This window comes from Thermobia domestica, chromosome 13 (genome assembly GCF_964235325.1).
Source record: "Thermobia domestica chromosome 13, izTheDome1.hap1.1, whole genome shotgun sequence".
NCBI classification, from domain to species: domain Eukaryota; kingdom Metazoa; phylum Arthropoda; class Insecta; order Zygentoma; family Lepismatidae; genus Thermobia; species Thermobia domestica.
The window spans coordinates 98628769-98653323 of record NC_137466.1 but is presented as its reverse complement, the minus strand read 5'-3'; the positions used below and the strand labels follow the sequence as shown (position 1 = coordinate 98653323).

The 24555-nt window shown below is 36.1% G+C and overlaps 2 protein-coding genes across 2 annotated transcripts in view; one reads left to right on the top strand and one right to left on the bottom strand.

The window, feature by feature from the left end:
* The window catches only part of Exd2 (Exonuclease 3'-5' domain-containing 2), a 95878-nt gene extending 74047 nt beyond the window's left edge, over positions 1–21831 (bottom strand). Inside the window, exon 1 of the mRNA XM_081736170.1 lies at positions 21686–21831. The gene's annotated coding sequence lies outside the window, so the exon portion shown is untranslated. The remainder of the gene's footprint in view (positions 1–21685) is intronic.
* Positions 1–24555, top strand: part of LOC145668380 (uncharacterized) — a 51973-nt gene that overhangs the window by 18783 nt on the left and 8635 nt on the right. The window lies entirely within an intron of this gene.

Here is a 24555-nt window from a genome sequence, read left to right as displayed (position 1 = left end):
TAAGAGAATTGCGCTACAAATCTGGTTCAATTCGAGAAGTAGCTATTGTGGGGTCATTTTATTCACAAAATATCCTTTTAAACATTAGTATTAGTATAGGCATTGGATAAATAAAAGAGCCAGTTAGAGGATTCGGGGTGGATTCTTAGATTGTTCAATTGGTTTGGGGCCATTATGAATTAGAAGTATGAAAATTGGTGTTTAGGCTTTTAATTTTAAATAATAATAATAATAATAATAATAATAATAATAATAATAATAATAATAATAATAATAATAATAATAATAATAATAATAATAACGTGTTTCAGCGTTGTTTGACGTTTGCCTTCGAAGGGAAGAAAAAGACGGAAAGAAAAAGGGTGACATTTGTAATTGTTAAAATAACATGGCCATACTTCGAAATCCCTTAAATGTAAACATGTTCATTAAAGACGTATTTCAGCGTTGTTGGGATGTTTCCCTTGGAACGGAAGATAAAAGGCGACAAGAAAAAGGGCGGAGGTTGCAATTGTTACAATAAGATGGCCATACTTCGAATTCCCTAAAGATTAGAAATATCTTAGGAATATGAGAAGCACATAGTCGAAGCTCGAGAAAATTTGAGGGACTGACAGTGAGAGGGAAGTCCTCAGCTAGCCGAAAGCTAGTATTATATAATTATGGTTGTCGATTAACAGAAAAATCATTTCACATATTTTAATAGGAAACTTTCGTTAATAATATGACGCATACCGGATCAACAAATCTTTATTGAGTTACTTTCTTCTCTTTGGGTGCTAGTGTTGCCCACGATATGAGAAATTTCTCATCTCGTCTCGAAAACGAGACAAGAGTCGAGAAGAAAAGTACATTTCAAAATTCGAGAGAAATTAGAAATTTCTCGAGTTTCATGGGCAACAAATTCACTCAAGTCTTACTTGTTAGATCTCAAACCCTGTTTTAGTGTTACAACATTGCATAGAAACTGTAAATTGATCAAATGACAGTATAAATGTAATTAACATTATAGATATTCTGCAATAGTGGGCAGATCATTTGCAACAACTAACAATAAGAATCTTCCATACTCGATGGTCTTTAGCTAACCTCTTCATCTTCATGTGTGAATTTTCTGCTTTAATACCGCCCATCAACTGTAGCCTTTTTCGTCCTTCTCTCTTTTTCTTGGTGGGAGGCACGTGGCTCAGTAGTAAAGCTCTTATCTTTGGTGCATGCGTCCATGGTTCGATTTCTAGCCAAGTAAGTTCATGGGTTTTCTCGGGTTCTCCCATTTCCTCGAACATTCTCATTCCACCTATACTTCCATCATCCGTCATAATCATTCGTCTTGACAAAAGCGGGGCGTTAAGAGGCTTCATCACGGCGAAATTAAAATACCGCTAATTTTACAGTAATTATGTGATATCTTCAAATAGATAAAAGATAATTGAAATATGGAACAAGAGCGCCCTACACAATATTATTTTGCGTGAGGTACTGTTATCATAAATCACCTAGTGGCTTTCCGTTTTCAGCCGTTTAGAAACGCGAAAATAAATGCCGATTTTCAAAATGGCTCGAAATCGAAAGCAGATAAATGAGTCGTGATAACGTTATTTCATATAAAATGATATTGTCTAAGGCACTCTTGTTCCACATTTCGACTATCTTTTATCTATTTGAAGATATCACATAATTACTGTAAAATTAGCGGTATTTTAATTTCGCCGGAATGAGGCCTCTTAAACCGAAAAAATTCATTTTTCGTTTTTCTGCTACTATCCCCATGCCGTAGGCGTCGGAAGACTATCGATGGGCAACTAGAAATATCTCGCCAATCATTGGCGGCCCCGCAGCGACGATCCGCGGTGACCCCACTTCCGTTTTGAAAATTATACCACCAGCGGCAGAGACGCGACGAAACGCCAATGAACAACAAAATTACTCCACCAAAATATGTTAAATCGCCTATATGTGTAATTTGTTACATTAAGGAGAGTCTAAAAAACACTTTTAAAAAAGTAAAAAAAAAAAAAATACTTGTTCCAGGGTAGGCGCAAACCACCAACCTTTGGATTAGTAGGCACGTGCTCTTCCGACTTGGTCACGGAGGCGATGGAGAAAGTGTCGCTTGCAGAGGCATAAATCGTTGAGGTATTTCTAATTTAGCTAATCAGAGTGCTCCTGTAACCGTGTATATTGGACTATAACCGTTTGATATTAGATAAAATTTGTTCGCCATGTAATTTTATAACAAAATGACGCGCGTCTATTTACTTTATTTCATGTTTCTCCCATATTCACTTTCAAATGATCAGCTACAGTTGTCATCTAAGTTCATACAATTATACGCACTCATCTCAAGATTTTTCACTTCATGATGTAGAGGCAGGGGTTATTCTTGACCCCCGTAGATCACTTTAGGAACAATTCGTCAGGAAAAATAATATATAACAATAACCGCATGCACATGACTGGCGATAGTTCGTGTTGGTCCCTTCGCGATTCTCCGCGACGAATCGAAGAAGCGCGGACCAAAATGAAGTCCACGCTGCTATGCGGTGGCAACTTCAATGCTCCGACTTTAGATATCTCTTTCGACTCGACGAAACCCTGCCGTCAGTGGCACACTAGCGGCAGTCCTTTGACGCGTCGCTATAGCGACGATCGACATTTACCGGCGAGTGGGCCACTAGGTGTTGGCGACGTTTACATTATGGGGATATCCCCTAGCACGTTCCTCATGATACAATTTCCTCTTAGGCTATGTCCCAGCCAGTTTCTCTTCCTTTTTTCAATTACATCCAAAATTGTTCTTTTATCTCCAATGATTTCTAACCTACTTTCACTCGTTTCCCACTCGACCCAGATAATTCTCTCAATTCTTCTCCACACCCACATTTCGAAAGCTTCCAGTCTTTTTAATCACATTTGCGTAATGACCGTCTTTCTGCCCCATACAGAACAGCCCTTCACACGAAGCATTTTACTAGACTTTTTCTCAATTTTTTAATCAAAGGTCCACAAAATAGACTTTTCTTCCTCTTAAATAGACTGTTTCTTTCGCCATTCTAGTCTCTGCTTTTATTTCACATTCGCATTTCATATCATAACTAATAATACTACCTACGAACATAATGAAGAGAATTTATCAACTTTTAAAGATACGTAAGTCTACACAATATACTCCAATAATAGTATATACCTTTCGTAACGCAGAAAGATTCTGATAACATCTAGATGAGATTAAGAAAAAATAGGACATCAATTTTGCAACCTATATACATTTTTGAAAACGAGATGAGAATGCAATCCGAGAATCAAGCTGAGGCAAGAAAGATTTTTTAAAGAATCAAACTAGACGAGACTTCTACGAAAGTTACGAGAAAATTTTATTTCTCATAATGCGGGTAAGATAGTGCGTGTTAAGTACACTCTCATACAAAAGCAAATGGAATAAGATTTTTGATTAAATTTGCCGCAGTTTCTACATCTTATTAAAGTGAAATGTACGTTATCTTTCTTGCATATTGAAACTAGGATTGTGTCCTTTTTGTGAACAAAATTGTTAACGAAGCCATCCTTTCTTTGCATATGGCCTCAGGTTCGATTTAACGGTGGTTAGGTTGATCATGAGACAAGACGAAACAGAATTTTCTTGACGAGATACGAGACAAGACAGTATTCCTTTCAGTAGGTGGATATAGCTATGAGACTTGAACCTATAGCTTAACGTGGTTCAGAACCACATGAGCTCCCTTTGGGTATAGAAGTAGAACCCAATTTTCCTGAGCCAAAGACGACTACGCTATCCATATAGGGAGTTACGAGACGGACTACAACGGTATGTTGTATACTTGTATTGCATAACTTGTATTGTATACTTGTCTTCGAGCAATAGTTGGTTTACAAATAAGTACAAGCCAGTTTATTTTATAGAGGAAGAAAAAGAAGAAAATATAAGAATAATATATGTATTTCGAATATATAATTGTAATGTTGATATGTAACCAGAACAAAGAAATGAAGGTTGTCATAGTAACAAACAATTAGTCTATATATTCGAAATACATATATTATTCTTATATTTTCTTCTTTTTCTTCCTCTATAAAATAAACTGGCTTGTACTTATTTGTAAACCAACTATTGCTCGAAGACAAGTATACAATACAAGTTATACAATACAAGTATACAACATACCGTTGTAGGACTCCTCGAGAAGACAGCCCCAAATCTAATCTCATCGGCAACACTACCCATGGTGGTGGTGCTTGCCTCTCATGCAAACTTAAATAGTGGTTCGGATCCCGTTTCTAAGCAGTAAATGCAGTCTCGGTGCCAGTGTTTCTTCCACGAAATACTCTCACCAGAGAAGGGTCCAATTGGGGCACTCCAGTTGCCGAACGACATCTATCAGATATGAAAGAGGGTGTGAAACTATGTTCATATGTAAATTTATAGCGGCTGAGGGCAACTTGGAAAACCAGGAGAGCCGAAAGAAATATGGCCGACCGTAGGGCCCAGCAACAGAGAAAGCTAAGGAATCACTTGTTCCGCGCGTGAATAGCCACAGATATGAAGCTAAATGTTTAGTAGTAGATGCATAAAATCTGCTATATGTAATTAACATCATGGCCGCCATATTGAAAGTGGCCATCTTGAATTTAGATTTACAGTATAAAAGGGAAAGTGGGTCATTTGACATATAAAATACCACTGAAATTTTACCAGGAATACATTGGTGTTAACCATTCTGTAGTAACTGTTGTGAGTAGAGAAGTAACATGCAAGAAAGACGCATATAAACTGTGTGATATAGACTCACTAATATGACGCGAAAGCTAGAGCTTGGAGAACTTTGGTTTATATACAGACCAAAGAAAAAGTGTGTTTACATACAGAATAGTTGTGGGTAAGGGAAAGATAGTCATTGACGACAGAGAAAGGTGAGTTCGAGCTACTTACTGTGTGTCCAGTTTGCAGACAGAAAATACGCGAGAAAGCTCATTAGCTAGTATCTGCGTTATCAGTGAAGTAGTCAAGTAAGATAGAGTGGTTGGTAGGAAGGTAAATGTGAACTTGGTCGGCGAGCCACTATTGAGGAAGTGCTTGAAAACGACAAAGTATATTCTAATTCATCATACAGAAAAGTTATTTCTTTTCTTTTGGGCATGAATATGAATTTTCAGGTAGTTTCATTATTAGTGCTTGAGTTTGGGACTTGCAACAATAATCCCTGTGAAGAAGATCAGAAATGTAGTTATTAGTGAATATTGATACGGTGGACGAAGAATATTAAACGTTAGAGATAGATGATAGAGTGGCAGGTGAGAACAGCTCTTGTGTTTTCATTACACTCTTATAGATATTGTTCACATCAACTGTTCTTTATAGATTTGTATGTACCTTTATCAGTATACTTCCTTATGTGATGATATATGTTATTTTCTTTGAAAAGAACCACGTCGTAATTGTACCTGTAATCCCCAGCCCTAATTTGTGTCGGGTGATCTAACGTGACAACAACTACCCATCTTTTATACTGCAATATTACCAACTCTTTGCATGTACAAATGCTCTTTGTAATTTTTTTCTAGATGTGCATCCTGTGCCAACATTATTCCGACAGATTATTCCGCAGTTTGTTCAAATATCCCCTCACGACCTTCTTACATGTTACTTCTCAACTCCCAATAAAGTTACTACAAAATGGTTAATACCAATGAATTCCTGGTAAAATTTCAGTGCTATTTCATATGCCACATGACTCACTTTCTCTTTTATATTGTGAATTCGAATTCAAGATGGCCACTCAATATGGCGGCCAGGGTGTTAATTACAGATATAGCAGATCTTATCATGCATCTACTACTAAACACTGACCTTAATTTATTTAGCCATTCACGCGTAGAACGAGTGATTCCTTAGCTTTCTGTATTGCTGGGCCCTACGGTCGGCCATATTCCTTTCGGCTCTCCTGCTTTCCCATGTTGCCCTCAGCCGCTATAAATTTGCATATGTATATACATAGTTTCACACCCTCTTTCATATCTGATATATGTCGTTCGGCAACTCGAGTACCCCATTCGGACCCTTCCCTGATCAGGGACTGCCCGGAGGTTTCCAATGTGACCTCCCTCACGTTCAATGTTACCACCCTCTCCCCAGACAAAGGTTCCTAGAAGAAAGGTTGATTTGTGCTGAAAAGGGAAGAAGTATGTTAAACTTCAAATTCAAAGAGAAAGGATGAAAAGAAAGGAAAAAAAAAACAGAATTCTAACAAAATGGAGGCAACTTGAATTTTGTTTCATCTTCAGATGCCTCACCAATTGTTACGAAAGTTGTTTCAAAATGAAGTAAATAAACGTTTGTTTTTAATTTAATCTTAAGGGAAGACGTACTCCACTCTGGTTGTGGTTCTGATAAGAACTCTCTATATTTAACTTGTCTTTGAGCTTAGTATTTAAGAAGATCGGTTTATCAATCGGAATCCTTGAGTTCTTTTTATATTTACACTGTGTGTCTGTGTGTCCGAAAAACAAAACAAAACAAAACAAAAGGCTTGTCAGTGTATCCATCCGTCCGGGAGACAAAAGATCTCTCTAACTACTTGATAGATCACCATTAATTTTGGCAAGGATATAGAGCTTCAAAAGTTAGGGATCAAGTTCGTTTATGGAGATATTAAAAAAAAAAAAAAAAAAAAAAGGAAAAAAGAAAAGAAGAAGAAGAAGAAGAAGTGGTAGAAATAAACATTTTTGGAGCACTATAGAGTAAGAATAGTAATAGATAGTGAAAAGCTGTTACCTCATTTGGCTAAGGTTCCCAAGAATATATTTCATTTCTATCCTTTACTCTCTACTAAAACCGAAATCTTTCAGTTTAACGTCCTACGTTTATGCCATTGAGACTAAGAGAAACGAATAATTGAGGCAAATGTATGATGATGGAAGCTTTAGTGGAATGAGAATGTGGGAGAAAAACAGGAGTATTCCGATAAAACCCATAGACACAATGTTGCCCATCAAAAACTTACTTGGCCGGGGATTGAACTGGGGACCCCATACACAAGAGATACCGTAAGCGCTCTGCCACTGAGCCATCGTGCCCCCACTACTAAAACCGAAAGTTATAGAAATCCATTGCAACTTCTGAGTTAAGTTGATTTAGAGTTTAACGTTCCTTTCAGCAGCGAGGCTATATGAGACGGGACCTACTGATTAACGTAGAATCCGAACCACATGAGTTCCCGTCGGGAATCGAATCCGAGTCTTCCACGCCAAAGGCACGAACGCTAACCGCTTAGTTACGGATGGGCTCCCATTGCAACTTCTGATTTTAATATTGATCTACACTGAGGAAAGACGATAAGAGAAAGCAAGAAATTTTAGGAAGCTGTTTTCTGCAATCAAGAATATATCCCGTCTCCATTCTAATCTCTTTACTAAAACCGAAAGTGGTAGAATTCTTGTACCGCTTCTGCTTTCAAAATGAAAAAAAATATCACGTCATCCACAATTCAAGCTCCTTCACAACATTGTATACGCGTGACACTGCTACATGTTTTTAATGCGGCTTGCGAGTATAAAAACAGTAACTCTGACCCAACTGAGCTCAGTGCACATCAAGAAAAGAAAAGAAAGTACTAACTCTTACTACAATTCCCATTGGAAGTACAACGTGCCACAAAGCCTCGTTATGTTATCTGTAGCAGTGCTGGATATTATGTTAAACGTAGCGAAACGTGCTTGAATTTAAAATAGCAGAACAGCACCACACTATAATCAATCGTGTGTTATCAGCAAGAACCATACATACACCTCAAGAGACATTACGGCATAAACTGAACGACCAGAAGTAATAAAATGAAAAGAATGTGTTCTTAGCTAAAAGATTTATTTTTTATTTTCTCTTTCTAATAAATGTTATTAACCTTGAAATACTTAAGAAATCACCTTTGTGCGTTGAAAATTCCAGGCTAATCTATTTTAATTCCTTTTCTTGCTGGAGAAACAAACGTTAACTTCGTATTACTTTGTACGAAACACTGCAAGTTTATTTTATTTTTTGATTATATAAGCTAAACCTCTACTCAGAACACTGCTCAGCGACCGTTTTCCTTTTTTCAGAATGACTTTTGCTTTCCTTTGATTCTACCAGCATTATGCCAATAGTTCTTCGTAGTTGTAATTACAATAAGTTCTTACAATTACATAATTTTAAGCAGTGTAGCAAACTTTACCAAGGTTTTTCATATCTTCTGGACGGTTTGAGATACCAAATTTCCGTAAACAGCATTATGATCTTCAGCATATCAAACCCCCTTTTGTATAATTGGATATGATACTTACCTAAGTACTTTTTCGAGTTAAACATTCTTTTAAAAAATGCCAAATTTTCAATCCTTTCTGCCTTTGTTCTTATTAGTTAGAAATACGTCATGTTATAATCAGACTATTCGACACTATAGTAGCCTATTTTTGATGTCTATACATTTCCACGTACGTCTTTCTTGCGTTTTGTACTGCTGTAGATGTCTTCAAAATGTGGATGTTCATGGATGTTTGTGATATTCTAGTGTCTTTAATTCATTACACTGAATAATAAATGTGTTACTGTAAGATTTCGTTTAATATGTAAAATTGAAACATGTAATAATCTGACATAGTACCATTAAAAAAAATTCGTTGGGTTGGCAAAACTGTTAATCTGTTGGTACTGTAAATTATATCAAACCATGTCCCCCTGCCGAGTGTGCAAAGCAGTGATCAGAGAATAATGCCTCCCTGGAGTAACGATAATTCCCCAGAAGTCATTTATCTCTGATAGTTCCCGATGTGATACCACTATTTGTGCAGTACCACTTTTCCCTCTCAGTTTATTGAAACTCACCCCAAAGAAACTGTTCGGAAATATTCACTGGTTCTTCTCTCTACCTCCATACCAATGGGGCCAACCTTGGCCCTATACATATTTGGAATATTTATTTATGTCAGCGACCCCGAAAACTATGCATTCGACACAAATATATGATGTTTTCGATTCGTTTTGGTTATTACCCTCCCACTCTGACCTCCATGCCAATCAAGGTTTAACTTGGACTTAAGAAGCATCGGCAGTGTCACTATTCATCTCTTCGAACTCTAAAACTATGAACTCAACACCAATATCTTTCGTATTCTGTTACTTTTGCATGCCACTCTTTCCCCTCCTATGGTTTCAGTATCTTACCCCCACCCACAGTATATTTTTCAGATGGAACTTATACTATACAAAATTCGTTTGAAATTCCTCCAGGAGTTTATGTTGCATCGTACTGTTCACTGTACGTTTTTTTTTTTCTGGATCAAAAGTTTCTAACAATGGAATACTGTATTACCGCCTGACTATCGTCGTTGTGCAAAACTTCATCATGATATGACGTAGGGAAATGAGTTAAATTAAGGTTGTAAGATTTAATACCAAAGTTATTAACCATCGCAAGTAAAAGAAAAGCATGTAATAACAAATATCATATTTGAAAATAATTTCGGTTTAAACTAGCTGCGACTACAATTAGTTCAATATTGAATTTCTGGAATGCACAATATGAGCGTAGCTAAAAGAAAAAATACAAGAACGGTCGGGATTCGAACCTAGGACCATTCACGTACGAGACCCTTACACCAACCATTTATCTAACATATAATGATGTAATCGCGCTCTTTTTTAAAGTTATAGGTTCACATCATTCTTATATGCATTTTCATATCTTTTCCGAATTTGTTCTTTTGAAAAGTCTAACATGTTTACGACGATTTGATTTACTTTCCACTAGAGCTTCGCTAAATTGATTAATGTCTGAATTAGTGTTATAAAGGCCTGGGGGAAAAAAACCGGAAATTTTTGGTAAAAAAAAAACAGTTTTATACCGTTTTTTTTTCAAGCTTGAAAAAAAAAACGGGAAAATTGGGAAAAATTTAAATTTTCGAATATTTTACTACATTATGCTTTTAAAATGAAAACTATTTTATATTTACTAGTTTACAGTTAAGATCAGTGAGTAGTTATATTTCTTGTGTTAGAATAGGACATTTTGTGGCAACAAATATATTTGCACCACTCCTTATAGTAAGCACCATGGTAGAATGGAGTTATGGCTACAAAAGATACTAAAATATAATCCTAGTTAGATTAATTAATATAGACGTATTTAAATTATCTTAAGTAATATTATAAAGTTACCGTTTTACGACAGGGAAGTGTTAAAATAACAGGGCCAGAATCATTTTAGTTATAACCAGTAAGTTAAAATCAAATATATATTTTATGGAGATACGTATCTTCCTTGTGCTGTATAAAATTTCCGGAAATTTTGAAACCATTACAAAATATCTTTTGTTCGGAAATATTGGCAAAACCTGGAAAATATAATTTAAAAAATATTTCTTCGCCTGATGCTACTCTTATTTGCTGTAACGTATCTGCAGAATGTATACAATGTACTTCGCTAGCAGGAAAAATATTTAAAGCAACAACTTTTAATTTTACTTTTTAGTTTTCTGATTTCTGACAAAAACCCTGTTTATTATTTGTATATTTTTCGAACAACTCAAAAAGAGAGATGATTTTATTTACATATACACACATACGCCGTACAAGTGCGTAAATTTGAGCAGCGACAAATATATTAATAAATTTAACATGTGTAACTTCCGTTCGTTATTTTAAAGACTAGCAGAATACTCGTTCCTCGCACGGGGTAATACGTGTCATTTTGGGTATAAGGGGCACCAAAACTGTCACCAACGAACTTAGGGACCCCTAAAACTATGAATTCGACACTAGTATAAGTCATTTTCAATTACTTTTACATGTCACCCTCTCCCTTTACTGGGGCTGAATTTGGATTTAAACAGCTTCGGAAGTGTTAATGTTCATCTCAGAACCCCCAAAACCATGGATTCGACACTAATATCGGGCACCTCTCCCCGTCCCCAAGTTACGAGGATGAATTTTGATTTAAACGGCATCAGAAGTGTTACTATTCATTTCAGCGACCCCAAAAACTATAGATTCGACATTAATATCGGTCATTTTCGATTATTTATATATATCTCTTCCTACCCAAGTTGCGGGCCTGAATTTGGATTTAAATGGCATCGAAAGTGTTACTGTTCATTAAAGCAACCTCAAAAACTATGGATTCAACAGTAATATCGGTCATTTTCAATCATTTGTATATATAACTCCCCTCTCCCCCACCCCCAGGTCACGGCGCTGAATTTGGATTTAAACTGCATTAGAAGATTTACTGCTCATCTCAGCGACCCTGAAAACTATGGATTCGACACAAGTATCAGTCATTTTCGATCATTTTTATATATATCATCCCCTTCCCCCTTCCTAAAGTTTTGGCGTTGAATTTATATTTAAACTGCATCGGAAATGTCACTGTTCATCTCAGAGGTCCTGAAAACTGTAGATTCACACTAATATCGATCATTTTGCATCATTTTTATATAGTCTACCTCTCTCTCCCCCAATTTGCGGGGATACATTTGGATTTAAACCCCGGCATCGAAAGCTCCATTGTTCACCTCAGCGACCAAGAAAACCATGGATTCAATACTGATATCGGCTATTTTCCATATTTTTTATATACCTCCCCTTCACCTTTCCTCTAGTTGCAGAGCTGAATTTGAATTTAAGCTTCATCGGAAATATCACTGTTCATCTCAGCAACCCCGAAAACTATGGGTTCGACACCAAGATCGGTAATTTTCAATATATATATCCGCACTTCCTTCCTCCAAGTTGCACCTTCAAAGTGAAATGCTAAAATCCATCCCAGGCCCTAAGTTCATCTATATTGAAAATTTTTATTGAGATCAGTCTGATGGTTCAAGAGTTTTTAAATTACAAACATATTCACTTTCATAGATAATTTGTCGCACTAGAAAACAGGTTTTGTTTACTTACAAAATTTTGTACAAAAAGTTTATAGTAAATTCTCCATTGGAATATTAAATGATAGTAATTATACGTCTAAGCGCATGAGTAATAGTGAAATTTACCTACTGCTCTTTCTTTTAAGAAATAATTTGGTTAAAATTAACAAAATTTCACCAGATCAAAGAGCACATTAAGGACTCTGTTTCATTCAAGAGCTATATTTGTTGCAAAACAGAAACGCTTCATGATGGTAGATGTGTATACAATTGTAAAAGTTCTGTAATTAATGCACATCCAGATGTAAACGACTAAAAGACACATAAAGGAAATGCGTGCAGACTTTTAATTTTCAAGAATAATTAAAATTTTATTTTCGAATACTTCTTTTTTAAAAAAGATATTCGCTATATTGAAATTTCTCAACTTACATTTTTCACCCGTTCGAAAAAAAAGGTCCCATTACTAGTAAAACTAACCTGATAAAAAGATTTTTGTTATTTTCCCAATTTTTCCATTTTTTCCGGAAAGAAACCGAAAAAAAACTGTTTTTTAGCAGCAGGTTCAAAATTTCCGGAAATTTTACAACACTAGTCTGAATGTTTGGCACTACTTTATCGGACGGTTCTATCAAATATAACTCAATTAACACAATAGTAACAAACTTTTACTGCCTTAAAAAGTGTTCCTGAATAAGCAGAAGTTCATTATGCATCCTGTAACTGAACTACAAGAGGTCTGCGTTCAATGTCAACGGCGTACCCACCGACACAACTTCCGGAATATTCCATTCTATTAGTTTCTCAACGTAGCTAAAGGAAAAGTATATGAACGACTGCGTACAGTTCTCCGAGGTTGAATGGATAAAGTCATGGTTCGATAGTTGAGAGGTTTCCAGTTCGAAACCTGTCGGAAACTGAAGATTTTTTAAAATTCTTAATTCCCCAGATCTTAAGATCTTTCCCTTCCTTCACAATCATCTGATACTCTAAAAAGAGTTCTCCACCTTAAAACTGCCTGATATGATTCTCGCAGTTTGGAAACTTTCGTTCTTTTGTTTCACACAATCCCAAATGTTGTCATAATATGGATGCTGTACGATCATTTTTTCTCCAATTCTAAAAATGTTTATGTAAATCATCCCCCTCTGTCTCCACTTTGAATCTCCTTTCCGGATCCTGGCTTTTTGGGCTATTTTTTAGACTTTCAGTCAAGCAACTACTGTATCGTCACTATTTATCCTAGGATCATGGTTCATACCTCATTCTCTTCAGAATAGAGCTGGTTTTCAAATGGTACCACTTGCATGCTCATACCATATACCAGAAGCGGGAAAAAATGTCAAAGTGAAAGTTTCGGAGGGAATTTTTTTTCTCGAACTTTGGCCCCCCTGCCCCCCCTATGTCAACATAGCCATCTAAAAAAATCTGAGAAATAGTACTTGGTATACTGAATGTGTGTGCCAAATTTCAAGTTTCTATCTTGAATAGTAAGGGAGGGAGAAATTTTATCAAAATTTCCCACCATGCCCTAAATTACCACAAAACACTATGATCTCAGGGGAAAAATTCCTGAGACATCCCTAATTACCCTAGGGTCATGTGTCGCCCATATTCTCTTCTGAATAGAACTGCCTTTCAGGCGGTACCATTCACATGTCTCCATCATGTATCTAAGGCGGGAAATTGCAGAAAAAAGGGATTTTTTTGGTCTAAATTTCCCTTTTTTCAACTTTTAGCCCCTGTTTTAACGCAGAAATCTGAAAGAAAATCTGTTAAATACTACTCGGTGGACTGAATGTTTGTGCACAATTTCAATCTTCTAGGTGCAAAAATAAGCCCGCCAGAAAAAAATTCAAAAACTTCCCCATGTTACCCTATACAGAAGTATATTTTGAAAAAATTCACTGAGACGTCCCTAATTACCCTAGAATAATAATTCGACCGTCATTCTCTTCAGAATGGGACTGCCTCCATCATGTATGTGAGGCGGGAAAATCCTGAAAAACGGGATTTTTTGGGTCTAAGAATCCCTTTTTTCAGTTTTTCCCCCTCTGGACCCCCCCCCCTGTTTTAACGCAGAGATCTGAAAAAATCTGATAAGTACTACTAGGTAGGCTGAATGTTTGTGCACAATTTCAATCTTCTAGTTGCAAAAGTAAGCCCGCCAAAAAAAATATACCCACCATGTCCCATTTTTCCCTATATAGAAGTATATTTTTCAAAAAATCCCTGAGACGTCCCTAATTACCCTAGAATAATAATTCGACCGTCATTCTCTTCAGAATGGAACTGCCTTTCAGATGGTATGACTCACGTGTCCCCATCATGTATGTAAGGCGGGAAAATGACGAAAAACGGGATTTTGGGGGTAAAAATATCTTTTTTTACCCCTTTGCCCCTCTGGTTACCCCCCCCCCCTGTTTTAACACTGACATCGGAACAAAAAAATCTGGTAAATACTACTCGCTGGACTGAATGTTTGTGCAAAATTTCAATCTTCTACGTAGAAAAATAAGCCCGCCAAAAAATATTGAACATACGCTTAGAAAATGAGAAAAGAAATTTTTGATCTTTGACGTCATCACCTCCTATGTCTGGACGCAGGACGGTCTGAAACCATACGTAATGTCTTCTGCAAGGCCTCTGGACTTAGAAAACAAAACAAAAAAAAAACCGGACGAAAAAGCTTAAATAGAAGAGAAATAACGCAATGTACCATGAAAAGTGCATATGGTACAAATTGTACCATAGGATCCCCAAAGGGTTATGTAAATCATCCCCCTCTGTCTCCACTTTGAATCTCTCTCTCTCTCTCAATTTCGTCCACTATGAACGCACATGGTTTGGGATCAAATCTTCGACACTTGAAAGCAAATGTGAGTGTTCTAGCAATGTGCTATCATAACTCTATAGGTTTGTTACTAAAAGTAGCGTCATTTTAGATTTTGTTCGGGGCGGGGAGTTCTCCGCCGACATGAGAGTTTCACTTTTTATATCAGTGTTTTACTATACATGTGATCAAACAATATCTGTTTATCACACTCAAGAGAGGAATTACATCCTCCTGTCCTGTCCAAATGACGCCCCTAGAACATTTGATTGCAATTAATCATTGATTATGAAATTAATCTTTGAATAATACTCATTTCTGTCAGTAGTTTTTAGAATTCTGCAACCGTAGTACAGACTTTGGGAAGCACAAAACCTATTGCCGTGATTGACAGTTTCCATAGATTTCACAAGGAGCATCTTCCTAGCTTGGTGTGATATGCTGTCTTTGAAGAAGGGAAAGAATACAAATAAAAGCGATTATGAAGCTATTGGAACATTTTGTGAGATTTTTTTTTTTAATTCAGGCTCTAAAAAGGCATTTCAGAACAAAGAATGAAAAAGACGGTTGTAGAGCCATCAAGCTGGTAAAATGGTTCCTGTTTTTTCCATCTGAATAGAAAGAGTATATTACGTCACAGACTGCTTTAGACGAGAAGAGAACTTGGAGAAGTAGGTGGATTAAATATCGTACGAGGAGCAACTACTCGATCGAGACGTGTGCTTCCGAATGCATAAGCACACGGCGCAAGAGCTTTTTAATTGGATTTAAACTTTCTGTAGCGTTTAATTTGATGCAAAATGTACTGTACTGTACAATAACAAACATAACAATCACGTCTGCACAGAACATCTAAAAAAGCAAGAAAGAAATAAAGAAAAAGAAAAAAACAAAGCTTTCAGTAATGCTAGTCATGAATACGTTTCTCAGATGTGGAACTATTTTTCTTTTAATGTAAAAATGTAATTTTTAAAAGGTATGTGCGGTATAAAATGTCGCAAAATGCTGTGAGTTATAGTTCAATTAGGAAATAAAAGATCGTATGTGAAATAATCAGTCTGGTCACAATTTCACTTTGAAAACCGTGAATGGGACGTTAAACTGAATTTGTTGATTATTATTATTATTATTATTTTTGCCAAACCCTGTATATCTGTAATCGATGTAAAAGTTTAATTGTATAAATTATAAGTATTTTGCCACTATATCATTAGGAGATTTGTCGATAAATAAATATATTTTGAAGTCGAAAAATTTTGTCTTTTTAAAAGTCTGTTATATGGTAATCTTATGCTCGATAGTTATACTATTAAAAGATGTTCATTGACAATTGTTTTACATTCCTCCTAAACCAGACTAGAGTATGTTCCTCACAATAATTAATATTCACGTGTGGATAGCACCATATTTTGAAGCATTTCTCGCTACAACTACTTATCCCATCTACAAATATATCTATTATTGTTTTCTCAATCGAAAGAGAATACCTAATAAACATCCTAAATTTCTCCCTTTCTGTTTGTTTTCATTTTGTCTCAAACGGATGCCTGTTTTACCCAAATATGAGAGAACGCATATAGGCCCTAACATGAGCAGAGAATATTGCAAATTTCTCCTGTAATGTAAAAGATAAGTTGGCCCTTGACAAGAAAGTGAAAGAAAAATATGGGCATGATCTTTTTGATTGTTAGACAATCTAAATCGTTTATTAAGCTGTTTAATCTTATCATCTTGTTCGACATTATCAAACAATCTGTTTAACCGTTGCTTATGTAACAGTGACCTTCAGTCTAATTAGGCCTGTAAGGTAGAAACACACAGTTGCTGTGTTGTTATCAATCGATAAATGTATATCAAATTTACTTGAAGCAAATAGGTTGTTCGTGTTATCTATAGCTATGTTTACATACATACAATATTCCCTGTAATTCATTACTTGGAGAAAACTGTTGCCTAAATGTCTACATAATTCTCATTTTCTACACTCGCTGCGAGCGGTCCCGGGTTCGATTCCCGGTGGGGACACTCGGTCGAAAACGTGTAAAACCACCCATCCAACCAACCTGAATGCGGTTTTCCTCATTCACACTAGGCAAATGCCGGGATGGTACCTAACTTATAGATCCCATGCCGCTTCCTTCCTTCCTCAATCCTTTCTTCCTTCTACTTCCCCGCATAGTGTGCTCGCCGAGGGACGTCATCCCTCAAACGTGACGGGCTAAATGGCCATAGATGCCGAAAGCCCAGCAATCTAAATCCTAAATCATTTTATACAATCATAGCTATTTTTTTTAAAAAAATATATTATTTGGATTGTATGCAGGGCTTACTAATTTGCAGTGCCGCCCAGTAGATGGAGTTAATACGGCAGTCGCCCACGACTCGCACTCGAGAGGCGCAACGCTTTAGAGAAAAGAGCAGATCCTTCAGGAAAAGGAACAATAGGGCTCATGATAGGATTCTAACTATTTAGAGATGAAGAACTATAAATTTGTAAGGCATATTCAAAACTGTATTTTATTAAGGTTGTAAAGTACACTCATAATGGGATATTACTAGGGGGACTTTCAATACACTGGGGATAAAAGTAGTTGAGTTCAGTTGATTTTGAGTTTAACGCTCCTTTTAGTAGCAAGGCTATATGAAACAGAACCTACTGATTAACGTGGAATCCGAACCATATGAACTCCCGCCGGGAATCGAAGCCGGGTCTCCCATGCCAAAGGCGCATACGCTAACCGCTTAGCCACGAGCGAGCTCAGGGGACAAAAGTAGTACTACAAAGATACTAATTAGTAACCCATGTGTTATGACCCGGATATAATTTCTGTCCGAGCCATCCCCTACAATAATTTACTGATTACTACCATTGAAGTGAAAAAGTCGAAATTGGCACAAAATAATTTATTCATGTTGGATATTGAATTGCCATCTATATATATTATTGACCTCGCAATTTTCTTTCGTCCCAGATCTCACAAATTGACGGAACGGTCTCTCTAATCCTGTAACACTTATTATCTGCGATAATTATTAAACTTACATCATAATGAATTTTAATACATATAAAGTTTCGTTTGCATAGTCAAATTAGCCAGGAGAAAGAGTGAAATTGCCTTTGAAACAAGGAGAAACCAACATGTGGAGACTGAAAGAGGAATCAAACGAAGATGTGTGTCACAAAAATTATTCAACGTTTACAGTGAATGCTTAATGAGGAAGCATAAATAAAAGTTGGAGATTTTAAAATTGGGGCGCGTCATGACCTTTCTCAGTACATGCTTAAAAATTTCTTACGTGCGGCGTTTCTGAAATACAACATGTACCATGTGCTGAGTTTTCTCGTGGCTCTCCCATTTCCACCCACTTTCTTCGTTCTGCCATTTCATTTATTATCATCGTCACCGTCTCCCGTAACCTCGGTTTATAATCGAGGGACGTTAAGCTAACTAAATAAATAAGCATGTGTACTATATCAGTTTTCTTCCTAAATGATTGCGGAAGGAAGCATTAGCATTTCAATAACAAACAGCTTCTATCACAAATTCAGCACGCGCAATGTCTGTGGATACATTGAGGATTCTGTGAATAGTGTCTATGGTGTGCAAAACCTTGTTGTTACGATGTTAATGATGGACTTTATACGTATAATTCCAAGATGATAGTGCTTACGACATGAGGGAAAACTTTGTGAACAAATATGAGCACTTAAGATGTAGCTGTTTTTAGTAATACAACTACTATATATAAGCTAATTTTAACGAGGAATAGCCTGAAAGGTATGCCACAAATAACTTTCTAGTTGTGTGTTGCTTGAACAGTATATTGCAAATATTTTATCGTTATTTTTAACCTTGGATTTCATTACTTTTATAAGTTCAAGTGTTTCACAAGTTACTACTTCATTATGTTAGCCTTTGTCTTCCTTCCAAAGGTTGCTGCGAATATGAAAGAATTACGATTTATGTATGTGTGAACTAGTTGATTTCCTTATTGGTATACTCATACTTTCCTGATTTCGTCCAAATTGTTGGTGCTTGATCTTGCATGTCTGATTTTATTTGACCACTTGTATACTTTAAATGGTGATTAAATAACCAATCATGCTATTTCTTCTTTTGTGTGTTGTATGGACAAAATATGTGAGCTTTCGTTGGCTTCTTTTAATACTCTTTTTCTTAAAAAAGAGTTCGGTTTACCAAAAACTCCTTTATATATTTGCTCTATCTGTTTGTGTATTCGTTCAAAAGACATGAAATCTAAAGAACTACTTAATGGATCAACATCCATTTTGCCAGGATGTGGAGTGTCGAAAGTCAGGAATAGAGTTAGTTAATGGAGGAGATGCAGCCAGTTGATCCTAAGATCAAAAATTGATTCCTCATGTATTCCTGTGAGAGTAACTATGAATATCATCCTTGCTTGATAGATTAACTGCAGTACTGTTGAGATTAGCGGATTTGTATAATACTCAGGACGTAAAGTACTAATTTGCCCGTGGAATACAACGCTAAAATCAAAATTAAATGACTCTCTACTTGACAGATCTTAAAGACTTAAATATATTTTTTGTTTCTATTTTTAAAGTTTTATTAAGCTTACTAAGGTTTTTGAGTGGGGAACGGAGGGTGAGGGGGAAATGCAAAAATTCGGAATTCGATTTTCGTTTGGTGTACACTGTGACAAACTAAACTTCCTTATGTAGTGTACACCGACACACTACTCCTTGTTTATTCCTTTTATCTGTCCTTGATAGTTACAACATTCTACTTCAACACGATATCACATGCCCTATTTTTTTCCTGGTATTCAAAGTGTCCATGTTTTTAAATCAAAGTTTAAGAAGCCACAATATCTTAATAGATACTTTCTTTATACTACTAATGCTTTTACTTATATTAATATTTTTTCTTCTGGAATACACTATAAGGAAAATCAAAGATAGCAACCAGGGCCTAGAGTTGAACGGTATTCACCAGGTTATGGCATATGCTGATGATGTAAATTTAATAGGGGTGAAAGGAGAACAATAGAAAGAAATACAGAGATCTTATTAAACGCTTGCAGGGACGTGGGTTTAGAAGTAAATGCAGAGAAAACTAAATACATGGAAGTGCGTCGGGACTGTAATACAGCAAATTATGAATGCGTTAAAATATTAAATAATACTTTTGATAAAGTGGATACTTTCAAATATCTAGGATCAATATTAACAGACGAAAATCATATTCACGAAGAAATTAAATGTCAACTAAAAGCAATGAATTCGTGTTACTATTCCGTTCAAAATATCTTGTCGTCGCGAATTCTGTCTAGGAATTTCAGGCTTAAAATATACAAAACTATAATCATGCCTGTTGTTTGTATGGTTGCGAAACATGGTCGCTTACTCTGAGGGGAAAACATAGACTGAAAGTATTTGAGAAAAAGATCCTGAAACGAATATTCGGACCCAAGAGGAACGGGAATGTTAATGGCGGAAACTTCGTAAGGAGGAACTACATAATTAATACGGTTTACCCAACATTGTTAGGGTCGCCATATCTAAGAGGCTTAGGTGGGCAGGTTATGTAGCTAGAATGGAAAAAAAGTAGAAACGCTTTCAAAGTCTTGACTGGAAGACCAATCGGAAAACGACCATTAGGAAGACCTAGGCGGAGATGGGAGGACAATATTAAGATGGATCTCGCAGAGATTGGAATACAAAGTAGAAACTGGATGCAGTTAGCTAAAGATAGAAGTCAGTGGAGAGCTTTTGTGAACGCGGCATTGAACCTCCGGGTTCCATAGAGCATAGAGTTAGTTAATTTTTAATATTTTTTCTGCTTCTTTTACGTGCTACCCAAATATTTAAATGGCTTAGTTTATTCATTTTTCTTGCTGTCAAGAAAGTTCCTTGTTCTCTCTATGTGTGCTTGAGGATTCTCTTCTTGTTTATTTTCAAATTATATATTTAATTTGGTTCTCATTTTAGTTCCTATCGAAATTCATCTTGTGCTCCTGCTACCAATATGATACCATGTAAATTTGATTTTACTTAATGATTTTCCGTTTATCTTGGTACTTTTTAAATGTTTTTTTTTATTAAAGCGAAGAAGTATTTCATTGCTTCTCTCATGCCATACATGTAAACAGTAATGTTGTTGTCTCGTCTCGATTCGCGGAAAGCTATTCTCGTCTCGTCTCGCTTTGTAAACTTACATTCAAAATTTAACTTTTTTTTTTTTTTTTTTTTTTGCTTAATGGTATCTAGAAGCTATCAGAATCCTTCATGATAGGCCCGTACTGAAAAAAAGAAAGGTTTGGTAAGATTGATCAATCAAAATATAGGTGCTGGTAACCAAATCGTTTGGTCAATATAGCGCCAACCAAACGTTTGGTCACTAGCATGAAATCAATTAGTTCAATTTTTTGGTTGCAGGAACCTAGTATTTGGTTACCATTACCAAATATGTATTTGGTAATTTTGACCAAATAATGATCGAATAAGTAGAATTTGGTTGGGAATACCAAAAATTTGGTTAAAATTATCCAGGTTTGGTTCTTGGAATGAAATAATTTGGTTGTAAATACTAAACCCGCATTAGTAAATTTGGCCAAAACATTTGGTAGCAACTACCAAATACTGTTGGTACAGGTACTAAACTGAAAATAAAAATAGAAATTACACTTTATTAATTCTATGAAAATGAGTTAAAACTTGCCTGGCCTTAAGCTAACCCGTTCCTACTTCTACCCTACTTATCCCTATTTTACTCTGCTGTACCCTACTCTACTCTTCTACACCCTTTTAAACTGGTTCTATATATCGATGCGCAGCTGGAGAGTGTATTGTAAAGTTTACCCAAGGAGCATTTGTTATGCTGAATTTACAGCCAATAAAATAGACAATACACATTAATTAACAGTAAAGTAATATATACGAAAAAGTAAGCTTACCTCGAAACATGTCGACTAGCAGCAGTAAGTTCGAACTTCTTAATGTGTTGCTCACGCAGAGATCCATTGTGTTGCTGCCTACTTGTCACTTTACATCATTGGGACTTTATTGTTGAAAGTTGGATAGTGCAGACAAAAATCTGTTTGATACACCTCCTTTGAATTTCAAGCGGTATAAACTTGTGATTGTTTGTTAAACGTAGTATTTTTTCCCGGTAGAAACACTATACTTTCACTCATACTCTCATAACGCGATCCACACTTTCATACTCGTCATGTTTACCAGAAATCAAATGGATACACATGACCTTGTAACTAATCATTTTGAACAGGAAACCCAAATCTTTACCAAACCACTTAAGATTGGTTCGCATAACAAAATTAATCAACCAAATGTTCCAACAACCAAAAAATATATTGTTCATTACCAAACTAGTTTGGTGTAAATGACCAAATTTTGGTTAAACAAACCAAATAAAGTGACCAAATGCCTTGACCTAACAAATTTGGTATTCCTGACCAAGTCCTTTTTTTCAGTGAACGAAGAGTATGATATAACATTTGAACCGTATTTATTATTTAGTATATTGTGTAATAATAGCTTGTGTATTTTTAAACGTTGATAAATGCTCTTCGTTATATTCCTAAATCAATTTATAGCTTTTTTAGTGTAAAATGCAGTGTTGGATAAGTTACTTGTAAAAATGTAACGCGTTATAAGTTACTTTACTATCTCTTAAAATGTAACGCGTTAGTAACGCCTTACTTGCCCCCCAAAAGTAATTGTTACTTTACTTCGAAAGTAAAGCGTTACTAACGCGTTACTTTAAAGTCCGAAACTTTAAAAATGTGAAAAAATTATAACTTCAATTTTCCGTACTACTATTACTACCGCTATTATTATTATTATTCAGGGGTGCCCACAAGGGGGGGCTATGACGCAAACTGCGTCATTGAAATATTTGGGGGGGTTAAAATCTATATAAATATGTTTGATGAGGGGGGTAAAATTAATCGAAAAGAAGATTTTTTTCATGGAAGAACACCTACGGATAGACAATTGGGGGGTGCGTCATAGACATAAGGGGGGGTGGGCACCACTGTATTATTATTATTATTATTATTATTATTATTATTATTATTATTATTATTATTATTATTATTATTATTATTATTATTATTATTATTATAACAACACTGTGTATAAACATGAAAGATAGGCGGTTTGCATTTGAATACTAAAAAACTAGTTGATTGCCAACCTCGGTAGTCGTGAAGTCTAGGAGTCAAGGACATTGTTCACGAGCTTCTGAATTTGGGTTGAGGGTCTAGGTTGAGTATTCGGGCTTGAGCCAAACACTGTTAAAAGTTATAGGGTATTGACCAAATATCTCCAAAACTGCTCGGTCTTTGTTTAGAATTGTCAACGACTTGAGCAACTCGGCTCACAGCTCATTCACTATCGACCCGAACCGAGAAGTGAGCCGAACCAACAGCTCATCCAACCGACTCGGCTAGAGCCCTCGGCTCAGTTGAGCCGAACCGAGCAAATGGGTAATCCCTACCAAGCCAGCTCGAGCCGATGGTTCACCCCAAGTGAGCCAGTTCGAGCCATCTTCTCAGTTGAGCCGAGCCGAGCTGAACTTGTTATAAAAAATCTCTTGTGGTCTCGCTATCGAGACGAGACGAGATGCGAGCAGTGTCTCCTCTCGTGAGCAATACTAAAAGTATTCCATATTACTGTTTAGCTTACATTTCTCATGGTTTTCGTTTTCCAGTGTAATCAGGCCATGATTTCAAGACGACCTAAAACGAACAAGCCATTTATCAAACTCGACTGGACTCGAAACTCTGCGCGAAAAAGTGAATCGGCTCGGAACTCGACTCGATGATATTACACTTGACTTGATCGAATCTCGACTTGAATTTGAGTCGAGTCGAGTTTTAGCTTGATTCGTGCTTATCCCTATGCGTTAGAAAAAATGGTTGCTTATTATTATTCTGCTAAACTAATTATATAATAATAACAATGTTGTTATGTAAAATTAAAAATACAGAATATAGAGAAACATTACACTATCCTATAATCAACGGGACTCTAGGATAAGGAAACTGATCTGAAAGAGCTCCAATATTACATACCATCAGCAAACTATTTTCTAGTAATAAAGTAGGCCTGCTCATCAGAACACAGTTTATTCATATTAACCCCTTACTGTAAATAGTTAATTATGGCACCCTAGTTGTTGATAAATATTTTCCGCCGGGGCACTTCAGACACTTTACTTTTAAATTTTGTCCACCATCATCCTCAGTTCTTAAGAAAAAAGTATTCTTTCAAATGTTCGAACGGCAAAATATTTTCGTTCTCCATCTTTATAAAAACAACACCAATCAAAGTAAAATAAACTACCGGTATCATTGCACTCCTAGTTCACTCACTGAATGTATCGATTTGGAGCTGTCAAAATCTACGGCAAAATCTTCCAGGTGCTTGCAATCAGTACACGTGATTTTCCTAAGGCTGTCCTCATCTTCAAAAAACAGTAAGTGGCACTACGAACGTATCTATTTCTCTGTGTGTCTGTGGCTGTCGGTCACTGACATACATAGTTCATGCTCGATTTTTTCATTCTGAGAAATTCACTTACAGGAAAGAAACATTTGTTTCCGAAAAAAATACATATATTGTAGTTACTCATCCGAAATGTAACGCGAAAAAAGTAACGCAAACTAGGTACGTTACTTAAAAATTAGTAACGCGTTACCGTTACAGTTACTTTGGAAAAAATGTAACGCGTTAGTAGGAAACGTTACTTAAAAAGTAACGCGTTACAAGTAAGGCGTTACTTGCGTTACGTTACTTCCCA